Genomic DNA, 12,681 nt, shown 5'->3' with positions numbered 1-12,681 from the left:
TTTTAGCCACAAATTACGTAATTGCCCTTATTGTTACTGAATATAAAGCCAACAAAAAACTTTAGTAAGACCACTTGCTGTAGACATATTTAAGGAAAATGCTAAAAAGAAAGCCACTTTTACACTCCTTCCTAAATGAGACTTATATGGTCTCACTTCTACCAAATTTTGTGTGATCAGATCCATTGATCCTAATGACTCATTGATTGGATGATCTTAGGCCGTTGATATATAATCTTTATCTTTTGCATGGTATGTTCGTTGAGTGGAGGAGAAGAGAAAGCCAGAAAAGTAGGGAAATGAGACTCTGTTCACTTCTTTTCCCCGGAAAGTTCCTTGCCAGGTGACGTGGCAGAAGGAAAAGGAATCAAGGGAAACTGTCAAAGAATTGTTTTCCTTGGAAAGCCTATTTCCGATATATTTAATCGGAAACCAAATCTCGAGTAACAGGGAAAAGGTTAATTTTCACGTCATTTTCAGCTTTTAAATAAGAAATTCTACATCTGATAATATTTTTCCCTGGAAAAGAGGTGAACACAAAAATTATGTCTTGTCAAGGTCTTGTCAGGGAAAAAAAAGGTTGTTTTCCAGGAAAAACAGCACCAGGAAAAAGAAGTGAACAGAGCCTGAGGGAATTTGGAAAGAGAAAAAACAAGAAAAATGTAGGAAATAAAAAGATTAAGGATATATGCCTCTTTGTGTCCCTCTGTGAGACCAACAAATTGCTTTCTTACAAAGAGATTTGCTAGGGTCCATCGCAGAATGCATTTCACAGACCAGCTGTTGCATGAGAGAGCAGCCTTATGGGCTTGGGCTCACTTTTCCATTGACTTTGTGTTATTGATTTAATTCATGTGATGTGGTTGCTCTCTCATGCAACAGCAGGTCTAGGAAATGGTCCCTATCAAATCCCTTTTTACAATTGATCCTAAAAGTAACTCTATAACTAATTTATTTTTAATTAGTTTTAAAAGGCTGTTACAATTCCCAAGATGATCTCAATAGCGCGCCAATTAGAAAAGTAGTTAATTAAGTGTGTAGCATTTCCTTAATATAAATTTGGGGAGTAATAAATCGACTCCCATATATCTTAAATCGACTCCCCATGTGTCTTTCTCTCTCCTCTATGTTAGAGAGAGAAAGAGGAGAAAGATAGACACATAGGAGTCGATTTAAGATATTTGGGAGTAGATTTATCACTGCCCTATCTATATTGGGCACTCGTTAAGGTGCATTGAGAATGTGGTCGCACTTATTTCCAACGAAAAAATCTTAAATAGTTGATAAAAATCCCCAAAACATTCTCAAAACATGTGTTCCCAGCGCACCTTAGCAAAACCCATCTATATTAGATAAATCCAAAAAACTCAGGTGGGGTCGGAGGTAATTTAAAATCATATAAATGTTATTATAACCCTATGACTGTTCAGGAAAGTTATAAATTTTGGGAGATAATTTTTTCACCCCCTGTTGGATTATGCAACCCCCTTTAATGCGAATTGCGGCAGACTTTAACGATTGTTTATGCCAAATCACGTTAGAAGGGGCGCATAATCTTACTTGGGGGGCGAAAACATCATCTTGCTAAATTTTTATATAATAACTAACCACCTTTTATATACATATATTTCTTTATGACTATTAAATGTCTTATACTTTTAAGCTCTGGGGCTGTTTTTACCTCTAAAAAAGTCAGTCACATGAATAATGTTTGCGAGTGCGGTTTTCTTGTATTTCTATATTGACCTATTTTATGATCAAACTGGAGTAAATATTTAATTAATCTTATTATATAGTTAAGAGGAAGTCTAAAATGAAGGGAGCACTTGCAAAAAAGTGGTGAAATGGCTCCCCCATTAGCTGCAAATCACTATCATGTTTGACTTTTCAGCAGTTATTAATGCAAGATGGCGATCTGCAGCAAATTGGAGAGCCCTTTCACCTCTTTTTTGCAAGGGCTCCCTTCAGTCTAGAATTCCTCTAATTAACCTTACGATGTATATCTATATCGACCTTTTTTAAGAAGATTTTTAGCAAATATTTGTATTTAATTGACCTTACCATGCAAATTGATATTGAGTTTAAATTTTATGCTTGGTTAAGCTTCCGCATATCTTCTTGATTAATTAACAAATGAACCATACACAGTTTAGGTCATCGAGAGATCTGATAGCCCACACAAGATGACCAAGTGGTCCGAGTCCATGCTGAAAGGAGATCAAAGGCTAGAATCATCCGAGATGGGTGGGACACCCAAATTGTACATTAGGGTTCACATAATTGGATGATCTAAACCATTCATTTGCTAGGCCCCAACGTAGATAGGCTGTGCTCCAAGAATATTCTCCGTAGGATGATCCTGACCCTCCGATTCGATGCAGCATGAAGTTGATGGGTCCCACTGCCTAGAGTATAATTGGGCTCTTTGTAAAAAAAAAATTGAAAGCAATAGTGGAAAAAATAAAAAAGGGTAAAAAAAAGAAATAGAAGTGAAAAGTGGGAAGTATTTATTTTTGGAAGAAAGGGAAAGAATTTTGTCATAGTATCAAGGGCATTTTAGGAAGCCTAATTAGTCGTTTGGCCTATTTATGGGTTATCGGGGAAAGCACGGCACAAGTTGCGAGAGAGGAGAATAGGACGTGAATAAACCCGATTCGAAGGCCCACCCGGATTACGAAAATCGGCGATTATTAAATAGAAGTTGAAAGACGGGACCAACGATTTATTCTATATTGGCACTACCATGTTTAAATAATTGCACAAACTCAACTTGTCTTTCCTTTTTTAATTGGCTTCTTACTTCTTAGAGCTTTTTAGGAACTGTATAACCTTTGACAGCTGTTTAAATAATAAAAGATAAGATGAGTTAGTGCAATTATCAAAACATGAAAAGACAAGATGACTTTTGTGATTATTAAAACACGGTAGTGCCAATATCACTTTAATTTTTCAAAGTTAACACTTTTCTTGTAATATATTTGAATAATCTATGAATTACCCAATAAATTGGTAAATTATTTCAAATAAAATTAGACCCATCTTGTCGTTTTTTCATGGGAAAAACTTCTCATGAAAATTTCGTGATAATTCAAAAATTACCAGATTTGGTAGCTATATTGCATTTATAATTCACTCTAAGCTACCCAGAATTTTAAAAAAAATGAAAATGATGAGGAGTGCCAATATTAAACCGAGGGAATGTCTTATTAAAGTGAAACAAAAGTACAAAACATTAATTAAATCGACCCCCGTGTATCTTACATCTACCCCTTTTAACGAAAACGTTAGGGCGTCTGAGTTGTACACTTGTACGGACTTTGTTCACATGCCCTAACATTTTACGTTAAAAGGGGTCAATTTAAGATATATGGGGGTCGATTTATCACAGCCCAAAACTAAAACTGAAAAATAAATTGCCACTGAAATTAATAAATAATTAGTAAAACTCAAGATAAATTTTGTCGCGTGAAAAAAAAGAAGAAGAGAGTATTTGTAAATAAAAATATGGTAACGATGTGTGAAAATGAATGAAGAATGTGTGGATGTATAAACAATAGACGGCATAGGGTAATGTAATATCACATTAAATCCTTTATAAGACCCAATACGATGCGTAATACACGTATTTTGACCGTACACATGCAAAATATAATATGTTATATAAAAACTATTAAATAAACTCATTTATTTATTTATTAGTTTGCGATAAGAAAAAAAAACTATTCTCTAGGGGAAAAAAACAATTTACAACCAACTCTTGTCATGTTGCATGTGGACAGTGGATTACCTTTTGCCAACTATCCCATAGATATTAAAATGATAAAATTCATTTTTTTTTTAATTTATTGCATTATTAAAGATATAATGCAAAAAGTGTGCACATTAAAATTAGGTGCAAAAGTATGTGGAGTTAGCCATATATTGGATGTCCTAATGTGGAGATTTTCTTGCTAAACGTGGGTCCATGTAATTTTTTCTCTTATCAATTACTATCAATTTATAGACTATATAGTCGTTTATAGACTATATAGACTATAAATTGACAGATTTGGATCATTTGATTGGGGGGGGGTTTCGGGGATGGCACCGCTCTATGCTTTGCGTTGTGATATTTTTCCAAGAAAAAAAAATGTCAACCAAGACTTGTTATGCCCAAAAATCAAGATTTTAAATATCACGATATATCGATAAAGGGATTTGTTAGGGACCATCGTAGAAGGCATTTTGCGTCTGGGTTCTTACATGTGAGATCAGCCACTTCAGATGAATTAAATGAATAAGACAAAATCTGAGCATGTGTGGCTGCTCTCACATGCAACAGCTTAAGCACGAAATGCCTTCTGCGATGCTCCCTAGTGATGATGCCGAAATCCGCTCTATACGATCTAGCAGTGATAGAGTTATTCCTGTAAGCAATTTGTACTCATAGAAAGATGTTAGTAGTACCGGAATTATGATACTTCAATATTTAAGCTAGAAATCGGAATCACAGGTAAATTGAAGGGAAGGTGAAGGGAAGGAGATGGGATTCAGGAGCATTACCAATGAAGAAGATGGGGAGATGATTGTGACTGAACCTGGTCTTCCCAAGCTGTCTACGTACCCCTTTATTGAGGATCAAGTCTAACGTAGTTCCATTATGAAGGTGAGGGTAGATAATAGAGTCCATGGTAATTAGAATCTTACTGTTTTAGGAGTCTTTCCTTATTAGTCGACTTTCTCGGAAAATAAGTTCATATCCACTTTCAATAGATATCCTATTTCCCTATATCAATAAGTTACTAATAATGAGACCCTTATATTTGAAAAATCACCGCCTTAGAGTATATTGCCTCTTTGAGAGTCGGTTTCCCAATTATAGACATTGCTATTTGTGAGGAGAGGATAATGTCTCATTCCCTTATCTCGTAGGTCGGTTTCTAATTACTCGAAAGTGCCACGTGTCGTTCATCGACGGTAGGTGCCGATTTTACCGGTAGCACCTAGCAAATCCCATCGATAGATATCGGTATCAAAGGGTTCTAGTATGCTGATATATAAAGAAGATATAAGAATATCTTGGAATATTCATGATATATTGGAAGATATTATGAGATATATCGGTGTCACAGGGGGTCCCATATGGCCAGTCCGACCTTCAAACCATGCTACCAATATAATTATTAATGACATTTTAATGTGAACTTATACTTGGATTCCTTTATTTATGCTGTTTATTTTACACATTTCTCCTTGGTTGGTTCAATTCATAACAAACTATCAACAGCCTGTTACAGAAGTTTATAACAAAAGGGAGGACTGCCAATATAAAAACAAGGTGACACGGTGTCATCATTTTGCTCGCTATTTGGCAACTTGTTTTGATAAAGAAAAAAAAGGCTACTGATGTTGGCACTGCCATGTTTTAATAACTGCACTACCTCATCTTTTATTATTTAACAGCTGCCAATGGTTATGACAGTTCCCAAAAAAGCTCTCGAAGCACGGAAAAAAGAAAAGACAAGCTGAATTTGTGCAATTTTAAAAAATTGGTAGTGCCAACATCACCAGTCTCATTACTTGCAACAACTCACTCTCTCTTTTACTATTTACCCAGCTGTCAAAGTTTACCTGAATTTCCAAAAAAAAAAGGTTCTCAGGCTAATTGACAAGGAAAAGACAAGTTGGGTTACTGCAATTATTAAAACATGATAGTGGCAATATTGATAGCCCTATTAAAAACATAGTAGTGCTAATATCAGCAGCCTAAAAATGCGTCGTTATTTTGAAAGACCTGGTACATCTAATCCTGCCCCCATGTTCTGCTACTATCATCTATCGTTGTCTTTATTCTTATTTTTAACACTTTCCTTCGCCGGATATTCTCAGTGCCAGCCAGCAAAGGAGCATTAAATGAGGGAGACCCTGAGAGAATGGTGGAAGATACCAAAAGGTGAGGGGTGAAAATTCATCTCTTTACTTAAATCTGAACATCTTTTCTACTGATCGGCGGTTTTGGTCTAGAGAATCGCCGCTGTATTGACCGTGTAGGCCCGCACGTGAGCAGAAAATAACAAGGAGATCTCAAAGAATATCGAACCTGGAGTAAAACGACAAAACCCACTGAAAAAGTTAAAAAGAAAAGAAAGACCCAGGTAACTTAGTGGGTCCAGGAGTTTAGAGATGTTTTAGAATTTAGAGGGCATATTGATTAAAGATCTTGAATAATCTTATGAAGATGTGACCAATGGGCTTTACCTATAATTTGGTCATTAATATTCAAAGACTTGATCATTGTACACTTGGCAAGAGTCTATGTCAACGAAAATATTGCTTGTTCAACGAGATTTATACTTTTATAAGCAATGATAGATGCAAAGGAGCCGTTGCATGAAGAGCGGCCATAGGGCTCTTCATTGGATCCACCTCATTTTCAGTTACATTTTAAAATCGGTTGAAAAAGTGAAATCATTGGACCTTTTGTGGCTCTTTATGGAAGGTCTCCCTTGAATCTATCATTCCTCTTTATATAATCTTCGAGAAGAGTTTGAGAGACTTTGAAGGACATAGAAAGTTAGTGGCACTCAATCTAAAACTTTATATGTGGATAGAAGAACTAGACCATCCTTTAGGCTCCATTGTTAATGCGTCATGTATAGTACAAATTGCATTGATTTGGTTAGAGATCTTTCGCCTTTTGGATGTTTAGTCATCTCTCATTCATGTTTCAACCATCAATTTCTAAGTCATATGCTTTGTTTTAAATTTCGGTCAGATTTCAGTGGATACCGAAATGAAAATTGATAATACCCAACATGGTATTTTATTCAGCTGAAATTTCAAAAATATATTTTGATTTTAATAATTAATTAATATTTTCCTTAAATTTCAGTAATTTCGGCCCGAAATTTCCGATTTCTCTGAAATTTCAGATTTCAACCCCAGACGAAATGTTTTCCGAAACTGAAATTTATAATCACAGTGATAGATTACCACCGAAACTATCCTCAGCTTAAAAAAAAGTAACTAGTGTCTCCACTTTCCTTTTGGTAATAGCACTCCTCACTTTATTAATTATGTTACGTGCCTAATCGGTCATAACGTAAATAAACAAAATAGAAAATAGAAATGAGGGGGAGAGAAGTTGATTCGAGACAACCGGACCTCCTAACGGGAGGAGCCATGACTCTTCAAAACAAAGTTTCCTTTACTGCTGTAGAAATCCTCTTTTTTTCTTTTTTCTTTTCATTGGATTACTACTGCATAAATACAAGCAAGAGAGAGTGCCACATCACAAGCACACTTACCCACTAATAAGAAACATCACAAATAACTAACCCCATAACCCTAAACTACATAAGAGTGCCACATCACAAGCACACTTACCCAGACACATCACAAATAACTAAGCCCACAGCCCTAAACTACATAACTACTACATTAAAACTACCCATACACATAAGCACATATCAAATTACGTCCGAAAGAAGTGTTATTACTCGTGGAAAATGACAGTTTGCCACTAAAAAAACACAACTTCGAAAAAAGGTTATTACTCGTGGGGTACAGAAAAAGAAGAAAAAGACGCTGAGAAATAGCCACAAGATATTTCATCTAAAAATCTTTAAAATATTAAAACAGAGAGAAAGTAGAGAGGAGGTGGGCCCACGTTACCGGTCACCATGTGAGTTGCGCTCGAAGACTGCATTAAGCAATTATTTGGTTAAGGAAATAAGAATATAATAATTAGGAGATAGCAAAGCAAACTCGATCATGGAGAAATTGAATTGGGACAGTAATAAATTCGCACCCCTGTAGGATAAATAGCAAGCGTTATGCCTCAATTCACGTTACAGGCAATGCGAATTATCCTACATAGGGTGCGAATTTATCATCATTATTGTGAGAATTATGGGCGTCTAGGGCGTTGTGTCAGAGGGTTGGGGCGCAAAGTTCGTACTCAACTGTTTGGGCACAGGGTTATTAAATTCGTCTCTTAAATTCAACTAACCTTCAAACCTCGTAGCTAGAAAAGCACTAAGTTGCCTTGTTACTTTCGTAAAAGTAAGAAATGCCTCGTCTAGAAAAGCACTAACAAATGCCTTGTTTGCATGCATATGTGCATGATTCCATAGTTTTAAATTTCGACCGAAACATAAATTTCTGAAATGTACCAAATTTTGGTTGAAATTTCGGAAATTTCAGGGAAATAATTGATAAATTAATATTATTTTAATCCTTTACCAAATTTCCACCGAAATTACTAGCTTAAAAAAAACGATATTTGGAGAGCTTTTACCAAATTTCAGCCGAAATTTCGGTCACCGAAATTTAAAACCTTGCATGATGCACAATAAAAAATATAGGACCCACTTCATAGAATGATCCAAACCATTCATTTGGCGGGCTTGGCAGGTCAAATATATCTCCAATTATAGCACATCTCAATCTAAAATATATCTCTTCTTACCATCTATACCAACAGTGTACGAGACAAATGTATTCTATAACTACAATTCTACCATATATGTCTTTTTAATCTTGTCAATCAATTTTACAGTATAGATGCTTGTGACTCTATGGATTCTTTTGGTGTTACGACTTTTACCAAATTGATGTGTTTGATATTCTTTCACTAATTAGAAGTTGCAAAACTTTGAAATAGCTGAGACCATTATATTTCATCCCAGAGTACTACTCTTTTGATTGAAAGGCAGCAACCGATCAGTCTCGCATTTAGTACTCCAAGAAACAAATCTTGGTCGAATCTATCTATCTCTCTATCTATCTATAATATGAGGAATGATAGATGCAAGGGCCCTCTTTATGCAAGGGCTAAAGAAGGGCCCTTGAATAGATCCACATCATTTTTAAGTCGGTTGAGAAACTGAATTCGGTTGCCCTTAATGACGTGGATCTATTCAAGGGCCCTTCTTTAGCCCTTGCATAAAGAGGGCCCTTCCATCTATCATTCCTCCTATAATATATACTAAGCATGTAGGATTCCAAAATGTCATTCGCCATTTCCAAGCAAACAAGAAATTTTCTTTTAGAAATTATTTCCCGCCCTAAATTTTGAGTTTGCCGCTCTAAATATTCAATTTGCCGCTTACTAATTTAGCCCATTTGGGTTTGCCTCCGAAAATTCAGTTTGGTGCCTACTAATTTAGGCCACTTTCTAATTTGAACGGAGAAAACTAACATTTGCCGTTCTAATTTGAGTGGGAAAACGTGGGCTACTTCCTAATATAAGTGAGAAAGGCTGATTTTGCAGGCCATGAAAAAATCAGATTTGCCCCTAATCTCTCTCTCTCTCTCTCTCTCTCTCTCTCTCATATCATGACTTCTTCCTCTCTCATTGCGGCTTCTTCCTCTTTATGTTTTTTTTTTGCAGAAAAAAAAGTGGAAGGTTCTCTCCAACCAAGAAGTGGAAGCACCTCTGTTTACTTCCCCTATTGTTACGTGCTTTCTAGGTCCCACGTGGATTGGAATAAATTAGTTTTGATTTTATTGTTTCAGATATTGCTTTCTTAGTTGTTTGGTTTGGGTAGGACTCTTTTGAAATAGGGTTATCTAAATTAGGGGTTTTCTATAAATAATCTGTACATTTCATTTCTTGAATCAAAGAAGAAACTTATTTGAGAAAGTGTCTTGTGCACAAAAGAGGACGACCCTTCCCTCGAAGTGGGTCAAGAGGCCGATCTTCCCTCTGAGAAGATCATATCCGTTACGAACCGATCTAGGTTCGTAACAATTTGTATTAAAGCAGTATGATCTAGGCAGTGGAGAAGAAAATCGAAGGAGCAATGGATCCGTGGGATAAGACAATAAGAGAAATCAAATGGCACTTAGCTTCCATGAATGCCAAGTTCAACAAGATGACACTCTCGCTTGGCATGGAGATAGAAGAGCCCCCATGTTTGAAGAAGTTGACTGAAGAGTTCAATGAGATGATCGTCGAGAAGGCTTGTGTGATGAAAAAGAAAAGAAGAAACAGAAAAATGGGAGAAAAGAAGAGAAAGAAAACAGATAGAAGAAAAGGAGAAAAATGCACAAAAGAGAGGTCATCACCGAGGAGTTTACCATTCCTCTTCCTCTCAATCCGTCAAACGCAATCGAAAGGATCCTCATCCACAGCCATATGTGCGTTAACATCCCCATCATTCCAAAAAAACTCAAAGAAGGAATTTCAATGAACGGCGCGATGAGATCGATTTGAAAAGAGGGCTGCCTCAACCATGATGACGTCATACAAAATGTTGATTAATCGCAGGACGAAGAGAAGAAGGAAAAGAGGGAGAAGAAAAAAGACTTTCGGAAGGTGCGCAAGATCTGATTTCTCATCACCGATTAACCAGTGATTAATATCTAACCTTGAGGACAAGGTTGATTTCAAGGGGGGAGGAATGTTACGTGCTTTCTGAGTCTCACGTGGATTGGAATAAATTAGTTTTGATTTTATTGTTTCAGAGATTGCTTTCTTAGTTGTTTGGTTTGGGTATGACTCTTTTGAAATAAGAGTTATCTAGGTTAGGGGTTTTCTATAAATAATCTGTACGTTTCATTTCTTGTTTCATTTCTTGAATCAATGAAGAAACTTATTTGAGAAAGTGTCTTGTGCACAAAGGAGGGCGACCCTTCCCTCGAAGTGGGTCAAGAGGCTGATCTTCCCTCCGAGAAGATCAAATCCGTTACGAACCGATCTAGGTTCGTAACACCTATTCACGTATTTTTTCCATTATGCTTTAATCTCTATTTGAAGTGGAGGAGGAATCCTGGTCTTTTTCTATTTGAAGTGGAGGAGGAATCCTGGTCTTTTTACATGTAGAAGGGGAAAGTTCTGTAGAAGGGAAGCCATATGATAGTTTTTAAAAAAGAAATGGATCTGGTTTCAAACAGCCTAGCTATATTAATAGTTTTTAAAAAAACAATGGATCTGGTTTCAAACACCCTAGATGTATTGTTTCCCAAATAAATATAGAACCTTTTTCTAGATTGCAATGAATTTGGTTTTTTTAATGCCCTGTTCGTTTCAGACTCTGACAAACGATTGTTTGCCCTCCAGCCTATTATAAGGGTTGTTAATGCCTGGTTCATATGAGATTGCGACAAACGATTGTGTGCCCTCCAGCCGTTTATTGGACTCAAAATTTGACTCCAATAATCGGTTGGAGATGGAGCCACATTCTAAGAACCTGTTTGTTTAAGATTATGCCAACCGATTGTGAGGGTCAAACCAATTATTGGACCCAAATTTACACGAATTGTTTTGGATTTCTCTTTCTTCCCTTCTTTGGTGTATAAGCTCTAGGTTTCGTTATATCAATCGGACCAATGGATTCTGGTTTCATATCTTTCAGGTCGCAGATATGCATTACAACTATGAAGTTATGAGCTGGCGCTGAGCCGCACCAATATCGTGCTATTGAAGGTCTGATTTCTTTTTTCCCCGTTGAAGATGGAGTTTACTACAAGAGAAAGAATGTCTTTATCTATGAACATCCTTTTTTTTTATTACAAGTTTAAGATAGGGTGGTTTGTTTATCTAGGCTATGTTTGTTTTGGATTTTGAGAACATATTGCGAGGCGAGCCCAAAATTGAATCTTAGACTCAAAACTGATTATTGTATTAACAGGTTAATCCACATTATGAAGCCATTATGAAAAGGGCAATTGCGTTGTTATATTATAGAGCCATTATAATGGCTGTTGTTTCCTTTATTTTTTTTCATCTTTTTATTCCAATTTTAACATTGCAGCTAATCAACTATTGCTGGCTATGCACGGGTTTCTTACTAGTATACAAGGTTTTAAATTTTGATTTCAGCCGATTTCGGTGTTTCCAGAAACCAAAATTTCGGCTGAAATCACGGAATTTCGGTCGAAATTGGGTACTAGTATACAAAATACCAGTTTTTCAGCTGAAATTTCGGTCGAAATTTGGTAAAGTAATAAAATAATCAAAATCAAGCATTTATTTCACCTAAATTTCCAAAATTTCGAACGGAATTTTCGGTTTCGTAGGTGTCAACCTCTCTTTCATCTTCACATGAAGAGAGGGACAAAATAGAAGCCGAAATAAGAATTGCTGGTGATAAGCCTAAAATCGAATAGGAACTGTCACCTTATTTTTAGCATATAAAACACATTTTTTGCTAAATCACGCATCCCTAATTAATTTCCAAAGCTTATCTGTTACGTTCTCTCTCCACGCTACATTCATCCCTATTTTATTTCCACAAATTGCCAGTCTAATTCCACACCCACTTTATATAAATAAAAAATAGTGTGCCACGTGTCCCATCCCCCCTCCCCCCCTCTTAACATGATTTGACGTCAAAAAGTGTTAAAATTGCCCACTTTTTAACATTATAAGGGGTGGGCAATCCCAATTGAATTTCATCTTATACATAAAAGAATGAATGCAAAACGAGCACTCTATATCCCTCCCGTTAATGCCTTTCTATATTCCCGGGTTTACTCTGAGTCGAAGATCGTGACATTTATTCCTTACAGCTTAGAACAATCTCACATGTTCTCTCGGGAGGGGTCATACACTCACCATCTCACGTTTTTTTTCTTTGCAAAAGCTCACGTAGATTGATAGCTTAGAACAATCTCACATGTTCTCTCTCGAGGGGTCATACACTCACCATCTCACGTTTTTTTTCTTTGCAAAAGCTCACGTAGATTGATAGCTTA

This window comes from Tasmannia lanceolata, unplaced genomic scaffold, assembly GCF_043159265.1.
Source record: "Tasmannia lanceolata isolate RefF3 unplaced genomic scaffold, GAP_Taslan_0.1 ptg000003l, whole genome shotgun sequence".
Lineage (NCBI taxonomy): Eukaryota > Viridiplantae > Streptophyta > Magnoliopsida > Canellales > Winteraceae > Tasmannia > Tasmannia lanceolata.
Note: the sequence above shows the minus strand (reverse complement) of the source record.